At 39.3% G+C, this 12,012-nt stretch overlaps 1 pseudogene; it reads right to left on the bottom strand.

Annotated features, from left to right (window-relative positions):
• Positions 1-1,253: 1,253 nt before the first annotated feature.
• On the bottom strand, positions 1,254-10,123 carry LOC116423444 (annotated as a pseudogene).
• Between the last annotated feature and the right edge of the window lie 1,889 nt (positions 10,124-12,012).

Consider the following 12,012-nt stretch of genomic DNA (forward strand, 5'->3'; position numbering starts at 1 on the left):
TCTAGGGTTGATACACTATCCATTGTGCCATCTAATGGCCCCACCTAATTTTGCCCTAAAGATTTCAATTAAGCATGATAAACTTTCTTGGCTGCTGAGAAAGCCAGGCTTATTATTTTTATCTCCACTTTATTCATGGTGAAATTGCATCTTGAAGTATATGGTGTGAGATCTGGGTCTAAATCTATTTTTTCAGCAGTTTCAATGAAGAGAGTTCTTACCCGATAAGTGATGTCCTTGGGTATACCATAGTACGTTCTTTCATTTTTTTCTGCTTCTGTGTGAGAGGTCAGTATAAAGGAGACAGGGGAAGAATTTATACAATGATTGCAAAATATCTCTGGAAGTTATTGAGTATGCTGATCTTTGAGATGACTTTTCATGTTTTTCAAAAGACTGATGATAAAATTTACTTCCTACTTTTGTCTGACTGTCCATAGACTAGAGAGCACTAGAACGGAGCAAACGTTGCAGCCGTGGCTGATTCTTTATTTATTATGTTTGATAATACTTATTTGTACATTGTACATTGATATTGTGTCTCTGTTTCTCTGTCTCTTTCTATCTCTGTTAGTCTCTTCCAACTCTCTGTCTCTATATGTGTCTCTCTCTGTCTCTCCCTTATTCTGTCTCTGTGTCTCTCTTTTTCTGTCCCTATCGCTGTCTTTTTCAATCTCTGTATCTCTCTGTCTCTGTTTGTCTATGTCTCTTTCTGGCTGTGTGTGTTTCTGTTTCTGTCTCTCTATCTGTCTGTCTGTCTGTCTCTCTTTCTCTCCATCTCTCTCTCTCTCTTTCTCTCTTTTCCAATCTAGTTCTATCTGTCATTCTCTCTCTTAACCTCCACTTCCCATCTTCCTCACCCTCTCTGAGCTTCTGGTTGATAAGAGAAACAAGGTATGAATATATTTCTTCAGCTAATCAAAACACTCCTTCTTTCTTCACACTGTTCATCCAAGGATTTTTTCTAATTTACCCTAAAGGGTGAGATTGCCTAGTGGCTTAAGACTTCTTATCTATCACCTTATTTTAAAAGAGATAGGGCCACTTGATTTTTTTCCTGGCTAAATCAACAGCTCATCCTTATGATACATAGCACATATATGCATTGCCATGCAAATTCATGTTTTTATAAGCTCTCACTTGAAAACTAATAAATGTCAGAGCCAGGATAAGAATCTACACCTGATAAATCCAAAGCAAAATTAGACAATTTAATAAAGATTCCTCCAACATTAAAGGAAGTACTTGTTAAATTAATATTAAATATACTGAATCTATATACAAGCTCAGCTTAGCTAAGCTGTACATGGTCACTCAAATAGTGAAGACAGGTTTTGGACCTAATTATTCTGACTCTAAATGCAATACCTTTTTTCTGCTGTTATATTATGAAAAATAATTCCTATTTTGATCCTCATTTTCTTTTCCTGCATGACTCTGATTTTCCATTGTGCCCTGAGCGTATCCCTTACATATACACTATTTCTTGACAGTTCCCTGATGACATCAGAAAAATCATAGGATTGGAGACATAGAAGGGAACCCACCAGATATCTAGTTCCAGACATAACCAACTAGAGCTTCCTCTAATTGGTCACCTGATCTTTGTTTAATGACCTCCAAAGAGATGAACCAACAGCCATCTGAGGCATCTGGTTTCAGTTTTAGAAAGTTCTAATTAGTGGGAGGTATATCCTGTTATTAACCCTCTACCTCCTTGTCATTTCTATCCATTGCTCATTTGGGCACAAACACTACAAGTCTGACCCTCTTCCTCATGATAGCTCTTCAGATATTTCAGTACTACTACCATAACTGTCATGAATTCATTCATTTCTTCATTAGCCATCCTTCAACTCATCCTTAAGTGACAGGAACTCTGGACCTTTCTTCTTTCTGATGACTATCCTTTAAACACTATAGGTAACCCAATATCTTTCTAAGCTATGGTGCACAGAATTGAACATAGTATTAAAGGCCAGACTATGGAGGGATTAGCAATCCTTATTCTGGGAACCTATGCCTCTCAATGTAGATTAGACATTGGGGAGCCACTGAACATGCTGAATCAAAATGAGATGGTAATACACTTCAACCACCAATTTTTTTTTTCGTTCAGAACAAATGGTACCTAAATCATTTCCCCCTTTCTAGTATGATAATTCAGGAACTCCACCTGAACAATCCTATCTCCCCTGAAAAAACCAAAAACACACAGAAAACATATGGCTTGAAAAAGGTTTGTTTTGAAATCTTTTCTCCAACACATATTTGTGGAACCCAGCAGATGGCCCCAGGATTCAAAGGAACTGGAGGTTAGGTTCTAACTCCCATGAGGGACGGGTGTCCTTCCAAGTGTAACTAGTACCAATAAATACCAAAACTGACAGCCAATAATTTACATAAATTAAATGTAACTGATTAAAACAACCCAGGAAGGCTGGGGTCTGCGGTGATTGCATGTGAATATGGAATTCCTTAGCTTGGTCCATATCCCTTTAAGATTCATTGTTCTGGACTCCTGAGGCCTTTACTTTCAGGTCATTCACATAATTCTGAACCCAGGCATCTTCAGGGTTGGCACATATTTCCCTTTTCTTTTGGGTCACAAACCTGTGGAGTGTGAGAAGAGATGAGAGACCCAGAAGCTTTTCAGCTGGAGATGAAGGGAAGGGTAATCAGTTGACCACTTCCCAACTTCCTCTAAATGTCTGGAAGGGATTAAGGAACCACTTTCCCATTTTCTGAAACCTCCCTCAGACCTATTGAGTCCATCTGTCTCTTTCTAGAGATATGCCCAGGAGATATTTTTTTAGCCTCCTTCCATTTATCCCTGGCACTTGGAAGCAGTTATTCCAGGAAGAACCAAACCTGAGCATGGAACTACAGGAGCTACTGCCCTCCCTTTTATGCACAGTCTCACCAGAATTGCTTCAAGGACCTCCTTGGTCAAATTCCCAAATGGTTTCATTTTTCTTTCCTTTATCCCCTTTATCCTTTAAGGAGATTCAGGGGGTAGATACTTACACCACACCTTGCTGGGGACAGTGGCTGTTGGTTTCATAAAAGTGAATCACAATTTCTCTGGGAATCTGATTTTTGGCATAGTTGAAGCAACAGGTACCAGGATCAGTGGAACTCGCTGTAAAGGAAAGAGTTGCCTTAAGTTAGTACGGCCATACCCTCATATTGTACATTCCTTAGATGCTTTTCATCGGGTACGCTCCTTCATGTCTCCCTAAGCCTGGTGCTCTGGAATCACCAGGTGTGATTCCCATTGTACCTGGAGGAGGGTCAGACCTACTCTTCTTGTCTCCATAAAGGAACCTAGGGAAAACCTGTCATAGGAGAGCTAGAAAGAATGGCAGAAATCTACTCGTGCAAATCCAATCTGTTACAGAGGAAGCCAGTTGCTGCAGAAGCCAAGAGTGTGTAGTATCAAAGTTGGAACTAGAACCTAGTTGGACTACTAGACAATCTGCTGCTCCTTCTCTTTTCTCCCGCCTTGAACGTACATGTCAAAGAGCATTGTCAAGGGCATGTTAATGCTTTCAAGCCCCAAATCTGTAGAAAATTTCTACATCTTCACTCCCCTCTACATCCTCACCAGACTCCTTTGCTCACACTACGGCTGTCTCTGATCAAGGCTCTGTCCAGCTCCCAAGCAGAACCTAGGCAAAGCCACAAAGAGTAGGAACAAATCCACTTACTTATTGCCGAGGATTCGGGAAAATTGAAGGCCATGACCATGAGGATGGAGAGTGCAACCACAAAGAACTTCATGATCCTGAGAAGAGAGAGGAGCTGGAGGAGCAGAGCACAGGCTGAGAGACACTGCAGCTGTGTGCCTATCTCATGTTTGGGTCCCCTTTTTATAGGGTTTTGGGAGTTCATGAAAAGAGGAAACCAACAGAAAATTATTGGAAATCATAAGAAAGAGATGATGTCATTGTCAGAAATCGGAAACTAAAATGCAAAGTTGTTATCAAGAGCTGATGTTTTCTTCCTCATTGCAGTTTGATCATTTTGTATGTGTGTATGTGGAGAGGGGTCTTACAGGGAGAAGGAATGAAGAAAGAAGGTGTTGAGAAGTGGAGATTGGTGCTCAGTGGAGATGTGATGAACTTGAGTAGTAGCAGAGACGGACAAAGCTAAATAAGAAGGATAGTAATGTTAATCATCAATTGGAAGTTGGCAGTCACAATGAATTCCACATGCCACCTAGATTCTAAGATTATAGATTTAGATTTAGAAGGGCCCTTAGCGATCATCTAGTTTAAACTTGTCATTGATTATACCCCATGTATCCTCTATGGCTCTTTATCCAAACACTCAGTTCCACTGATGAGTCTGCTGAACTTCGCTCCATATTTTCCCCATGCTTACACCCTCCCTTAGCTTATAAAAGCCTCTTCAAAAGATTCAGATATTATTCCCTAATTCCATAAACTGGAGTTTCAATGAACTGTTTCTCTTTGAGATTATCAGTTGAGAATTAATTGAATCATGCAGATTTAAGCAGTTTTTGCAATAATGTATTAGCTATGGTGGTTCCATAAAAACAGCTGGTGCAAAGCTTCTTTCAAAAGTCTGGGACACACTGTCCCAGAAGAACATCCAGAATCCAGGGGAAAATGGGCTTCAGCTGAAAGAGTGTAGAGATGATTGGAAACTTGATGACTGCGAGTTGTACTTGTGACAAACGTATACATTATAGCCTCTGCTTGCTGAAAGTTTTCTTCCATTCATGGACTAAAGAGTTGCATTAAGCGCGATAAATCTTCTTGGTTTGTGATATAGATCATAATGAAACAAGGACATTGATAGAAAATAATGTTAAAATAAGAAGGCCAAAATCTTCCAGAAATTTTGCACCAATACAGGATGTAATCTACCAATACTTGCTATTCTTCTAGCCAAATCAGGGATGTAGTTTAGGAGAAGTAAACAAATCTGATCAAGGTTTAATTCAAAATCTCTCCTTAGACATTTCCTCCTGCACAGCAGAGGCATTCTTGGAAAGCAAAGAAACCACACTTGGCCCAATTTCTGGAATTTATCTCTTCTCAACTCCCTTGATAATTCATATTTGATCCCTAGGCTGAGGTTGTTTTCTTGACCTAGCCTAACATAATTTATGTGTAAAGTCACTCTTGTTAAAAGGTGAGTTGAGACCTGATTTCACCTACCCTGGCTAAAAAGGAATTGTGTGCTTTAGTTTTACTCACATAATAAATTTTGTAGATAGATAAATAGATATAGATGTACACACATATGTATGTGTGTGATGACCGCGCATTTTAAAATCAGCCGGAGTCAGAAATTCAGGTTAGGGGAAAATCATCAATCTTTATTCTTAGCAGAGATGAAGAAAGGTCGGAGGTAGAAGGGAATCTACAATAGCAATGTCAGCAGCTGAGTCAAGAAGCTAGCTAGACCAGAAGCCATGAGACCAGCAGCTCCCAGAATCCAACCCAGCCCCAAACTCTCTCCACCTCTCTTCCTGTCTCTCTGCCTCTACCCACCAAAATCGTCATTTCCTATACAACACATCAGGACTTGCACAGAGAGTGGGCGGGGGCCATTCTTTATCCAAGCATGTATATTAATAGAGTATGGTCCAATTACTATTTAGCCTCACATGCTTAGGACCTCAGTGCAACAACTCAAGCCTCAGCCCATTACATATGTGTGTAAATACACACATAGGTGTGTGTGTGTATAATGTGTACACAAAGATCAATATCTTCCCTTCACTTGTTGCTTCTCTTGTACCAGCTGGCAGATACTCAGGAACTATTTGACAAAGTATACATAACTTTAACTTCTCAGATTCCAGGTTTCACCAGAGGAACCATGGAAGAATTTGTTGCAAATGCTGCTCATGAACAGAAGTGGGGAATAAGAACTCTGAGGAGTTCTTCTGTTTCCTTATGTGATGATATTAGCAGCATACATTTCTGTAACATTTTAAGATCACAAAGTACCTTGACATGTATTATTCCATTTCATTTTTTTCTAAAGAAAATAGTGAACTTAAATGATTTCTCTAAGGTTACATGCCTAACCTTAGAGGCTGGATTTAACTCAGGTTTTCTTGACTCTAGGGTTGATACACTATCCATTGTGCCATCTAATGGCCCCACCTAATTTTGCCCTAAAGATTTCAATTAAGCATGATAAACTTTCTTGGCTGCTGAGAAAGCCAGGCTTATTATTTTTATCTCCACTTTATTCATGGTGAAATTGCATCTTGAAGTATATGGTGTGAGATCTGGGTCTAAATCTATTTTCTCAGCAGTTTCAATGAAGAGAGTTCTTACCCGATAAGTGATGTCCTTGGGTATACCATAGTACGTTCTTTCATTTTTTTCTGCTTCTGTGTGAGAGGTCAGTATAAAGGAGACAGGGGAAGAATTTATACAATGATTGCAAAATATCTCTGGAAGTTATTGAGTATGCTGATCTTTGAGATGACTTTTCATGTTTTTCAAAAGACTGATGATAAAATTTACTTCCTACTTTTGTCTGACTGTCCATAGACTAGAGAGCACTAGAACCGGGCAAACATTGCAGCCATGGCTGATGTCTTTATTTATTATGTTTGATAATACTTATTTGTACATTGTACATTGATATTGTGTCTCTGTTTCTCTGTCTCTTTCTATCTCTGTTAGTCTCTTCCAATTCTCTGTCTCTATATGTGTCTCTCTCTGTCTCTCTCTTATTCTGTCTCTGTGTCTCTCTTTTTCTGTCCCTATCGCTGTCTTTTTCAATCTCTGTATCTCTCTGTCTCTGTGCATGGCTCTGTTTGTCTATGTCTCTTTCTGGCTGTGTGTGTTTGTTTCTGTCTCTCTATCTGTCTGTCTGTCTCTCTCTTTTTCTCTCTGTCTCTCTCTCTCTTTTCCAATCTAGTTTTATCTGTCATTCTCTCAACCTCCATTTCCCATCTTCCTCACCCTCTCTGAACTTCTGGTTGATAAGAGAAACAAGGTATGAATATATTTCTTCAGCCAATCAAAACACTCCTTCTTTCTTCACACTGTTCATCCAAGGATTTTTTCTAATTTACCCTAAAGGGTGAGATTGCCTAGTTGCTTAAGACTTCTTATCTATCACCTTGTGACTCACTTTAAAAGAGATAGGGCCACTTGATTTTTTTCCTGGCTAAATCAACAGCTCATCCTTATGATACATAGCACATATATGCATTGCCATGCAAATTCATGTTTTTATAAGCTCTCACTTGAAAACTAATAACTGTCAGAGCCAGGATAAGAATCCACACCTGATGAATCCAAATCAAAATTAGACAATTTAATAAAGATTCCTCCAACATTAAAGGAAGTACTTGTTCAATTAATATTAAATATACTGAATCTACATAGAAGTCCAGCTTAGCTAAGCTGTACATGGTCATTCAGATAGTGAAGACAGGATTTGGACCTAATTATTCTGACTCTAAATGCAATACATTTTTTCTGCTGTTATATTATGAAAAATAGTTCCTATTTTGATCCTCATTTTCTTTTCCTATATGACCCTGATTTTTTATTGTGCCCTGAGCGTATCCCTTACATATACGCTATTTCCTGACAATTCCCTGATGACATCAGAAAAATCATAGGATTGGAGACATGGAAGAGAACTCACCAGACATCTAGTTCGAGACATAACCAACTAGAGCTTCCTCTATAATTGGTCACCTGACCTCTGTTTAATGACCTCTAAGGACAGGAAACAACAGCCAAACTGATTTCAGTTTTGGAAAACTCTAATTAATGGAAGGTGTGTCCTATTAGCAACCCTCTATTGACTTTGTCACTTCTATCTATTGCTCATGTGGGCACAAACAGTACAAGTCTGACCCTCTTCCTCATGAGGGCTCTTCAAATACTTCAATACTGCTGCACTGACTGCCATGAATCCTTTTCTTTTTTCGTTAGCCTTCAACTCATTCTTAAGTGACAGGGACTCTGGACCTTCTTCTTCCTGATTACTATCCTTTCAGGGGTCCTCAAACTTTTTAAATAGGGGGTCAGTTCACTGTCCCTCAGACTGTTGGAGGGATGGACTATAGTAAAAGCAAAAACTTTGTTTTGTGGGCCTTTAAAGAAACTTCATAGCCCTGGGTGAGGGGGATAAATGTCCTCAGCTGCTGCATCTGCCCTGTGGGCTGTAGTTTGAGGACCCCTGCCACTTTCAGCATGCCAATATCCTTCTAAACTGTGGTGCACAGAATTGAACATAGTATTAGAGGCCAGACTATGGTGGGATTAGCAATCCTTATTCTGAGAACCTATGCCTCTCAATGTAAATTAGGCATTTGGGGGCCACCGAGCGTGCTGAATCAAAATTGAGATGGTAATACACTTTAACCACCACTTTTTTTTTTCATTCAGAACAAATGCTGCCTAAATCGTCTCCCCCTTTCTAGTATGGTAATACAAGATTTCCACCTGAACAATCTTATTTCTACTGAGAAAACCAAAAAGACACAGAAAACATATGGCTTGAAAAAGTTTTATTCTGAATTCTTTGTCCAACACATACTTGTAGAATCCAACAGATGCCTCCAGGATTCAAAGGAACCAAAGGTTAGCTGCTAAGCAAGTCTCCATGGGGGACAAGTGTCCTTCAAAGTGCAAATAGTATCAATAAATACCCAAAACTGCCACCTCATAATTCATATAAATTAAATTTCACTGATTAAAAACAACCTAGGAAGGCTGAGGTCTGGGGAGATTGCTTCTGAATGGGGAATTCCTTAGCTTGGTCCATTTCCTTTTAAGATTCATTGTTGTAAGCCTCTTAAGCCTTCAGGTCAGCTCTCAGTCATGTATGTACTTCTGAACCCAATCATCATTTGGGTTGGCACTTCTCCTGTCCCTTTTTGGTCAGGAACCTGTAGAGTAAGAAAAGAGAATATGAGAGATCAAGGACTTTTCCAACTGGAGATCAAGAGGAAATCTCTCTTCCCCTATTCCCAACTTTCTGTAGACATCTGGAAGGGAGAAAGGAACCATTCTCCCAAATATCAAATCTCCCATCAAGCCCACTGAGTCCATCTATCTCTTTCTAGAGACTTCCCCAGGAGACATTTTCTCAACCTCCTTTCTGACCTCGAATTACTGTTGCTTCCATTCATCCCTCTCCATTAGAGGGCATTGTTCACCTCTTGCTCCCAGAAGGACCAAAGGTGAACATGGGACCACATGGGCCACTGCTCTCCCTTTTATCTACCTGAGCTGTCTGATGCAGCCATTTGGCCAAATTGCCAAATAGCTTCATTTTCTCCTTCTATCATCATACCCTGAATCCCCTATGAAGCCTCAATGGGTAGATACTCACCCCACAGCTGGCTGGGAACACAGGCTGCTGGTCTTATAATAATCTATCACAAATTTTCTGGGGATCTGCTGTCTAACATGGGAGAAGCAGCAGGCGGTGGAAGTTTTGGAGCCCACTGTAAAGAAAAGAGTTGCATGAAATCAGTAAAACCATACAGTCACCCTGCAGATTCCTTAGTTATTTGCATTATCTCAAGAACAGGCTCTTCATCAGACACACTGGGGATGTCCTTTCTCATATCTCCCCTGCAGTACTAGGCATGGTTCTCTGGGAAGGAGGAAGATGAGACCCATCATTCCCATTCCCAGGTGGGTATCAGTGGAGGAAACATAAAAAGCTAGAGATGGATGGGATGCCAAACATCACACTGTCCAGATTCTGTTTTAGAGAGGAAAATGCTTGTCACAAGTAATTTAGTGTCAGAGCCAGAACAAGAACCAAGCTGGATGAAGTCTCAATGTAGTGATTCTTGCCTCTCTTGATCTTACAACCTAAATAGCAAATATTGTCAAGAGCATATTGCTAATTTCAAGTCCCAAGGCATAAAAACCCTATGTGTTCCTGCCCCTGTCATTCAGGTCTCCTCCTCCCCACACTCATAGATCTCTGTGATTAGACCAGGCTAATCTGTCAGGGTTGTCTCCAGAGTATGACTAGAGCCTGGGTACAGGCACAGAGGCATAAGGAAACTCACTTACTTGGTGCAGAAGATGTCAGAGAGCTGAAGATCATGATCCATGACTATGGAGAGGGCAGCCACAGAGACCTTCATGATCCTGAGGGGCAAAGGGGACTGTAGGAGCAGAGCACAGTCTAAGAGACTCTGCAGGTCTGTGTCTCAGTCTCATGTTTGGACCCTGATTTTATAGGGGCATCTGAGAGAACCCAGGGAGATGGAGGCAACATAACAGGAAATTCCTGTGTAGAATATAGGGAGGGGGGAATTGTTAACTCAAAAGTTAGGAAATGTAAGGCTGGTGTCAAGAAACTGAGGTACTCACCCCCAGGGCAGTTTTTTCATGTAAGAAAAAGGAGGGGGATATAGAAAGAAGTGTGCATGTGGTAGACAGTAAGGGGAAATTTTTTGTGGAAATGGGGACAGAGCAGGAACAGACAATGAGGACATTTAATTTTGTTCCATTCCTTTCTATATGATGCTATTAGCATCCATTTGCATAACTTTTTGAGGGCACAAGAATTTTTGAAATTGACCATTTAATCTTCACAATAAAGTAAAGTATTCTTATATCCATTTTATTTATGAGGAAATGAAGATGACATTTAGTGGACTGAATTCTATGCTTGAAGACAAGAAGACCTGAGGTGAAGTCCTTTTACTAAAATCTTAATACTATGTGATCTTTAACTCACAACTAACAGTCTAATAAGAAGAAATGTAGAAGAGTGGCTACAAAATTATTGGTTATTATGAAGCATCTTGTCTAGTTTCCATAACGAGTGAGGAACAGATTCAGGATTCATTCTTGGGCTTTCTGATTTCAAGTAGAGTTACATAAATTGTAAGCAACACTTAAGGGGAAGGGGGCAATGTGATATTGTAGTGGGGCTGTAGGTATGAAATAATGAGTAGAATTGTTTGATATTAATTCAACATCAACATAGACATGTCCTTTTTTAAAAAAAAATTAAAATGGAGTTGATTTACAATCAACAAAACATTATGTGGAGAAATGCTTGAGATGTGAATAGAATAGATAATGTTGCCACTAGATGAAATCAGGAATGATTGTAAGGTATCTCCTTCTATTTCCCTCCAGTTTGCTTTGGATACAATCTTTCATGTCTAGGTTTGGGGATTCTTTGGAGGATATTGCAATATATAGTATAATTTCTGTCTGATTTCTGTCTGACTGCCTTCCAGTTTTCCTAGAATTTTTGGTCACAAACTAATCTTTCCCCAAGTTGGTGGCATTCTTGAGTTGGTCAAACTCTCTTTTGGTATATAGACAAGCTCCTGATTCAGAATAAAGTAAATGGAAGTAGGAGAAAAACTGATGCAATGATTATAATATTGTAGAGGAAAGCAACTTTGAATGAGTTAAGAATACTGATGATTGCAATGACTAATCATTCCATGAAAAGACTGAAGATGACCCCGTTTTTCCTTGGCATGGAGGTGACAAATTAGAGGTATCAAATCAGTCAAGCATTTTCAGTCATTGCCAATGTTTTGGGTTGCTTTGTTATTTTTACTTAATCTGTTATATGAAAGGGTTTCATTTGGGAAGTGGTGGCAGTTAGTAGATAAGGATGGCCATCTAAAAGGAAAATCAAAGTTCAGGAATGAAAAAAATTTAGAAACAGAGAGTAGAGAAGAAATGAGAACAGATGATACTGGCAAGCAGGGGAGTTTCCCTACCATTGTGATAAATATAACCAAACTGCTTTCAGTAAAATGTCACAGATCCATATATCTTCCTTTTTTCTGTCTTTCTTTATAGATTCAAATATGATTATTCACTTATAACAAAAAGGAAACACTTTATAATCTAAGGGTCATGGCAAATATGAAAGAAATTAGAAGATACACTACATTGTAATATGTACTTTAAAATAACCAAATTTCATTGTGAATCCTGTCTTGGGCACTTCCTAGATGAATTGAAAATTATATTTCATGTTTTACATAACTTCACATGT

Source organism: Sarcophilus harrisii, chromosome 4, assembly GCF_902635505.1.
Source record: "Sarcophilus harrisii chromosome 4, mSarHar1.11, whole genome shotgun sequence".
NCBI lineage: Eukaryota > Metazoa > Chordata > Mammalia > Dasyuromorphia > Dasyuridae > Sarcophilus > Sarcophilus harrisii.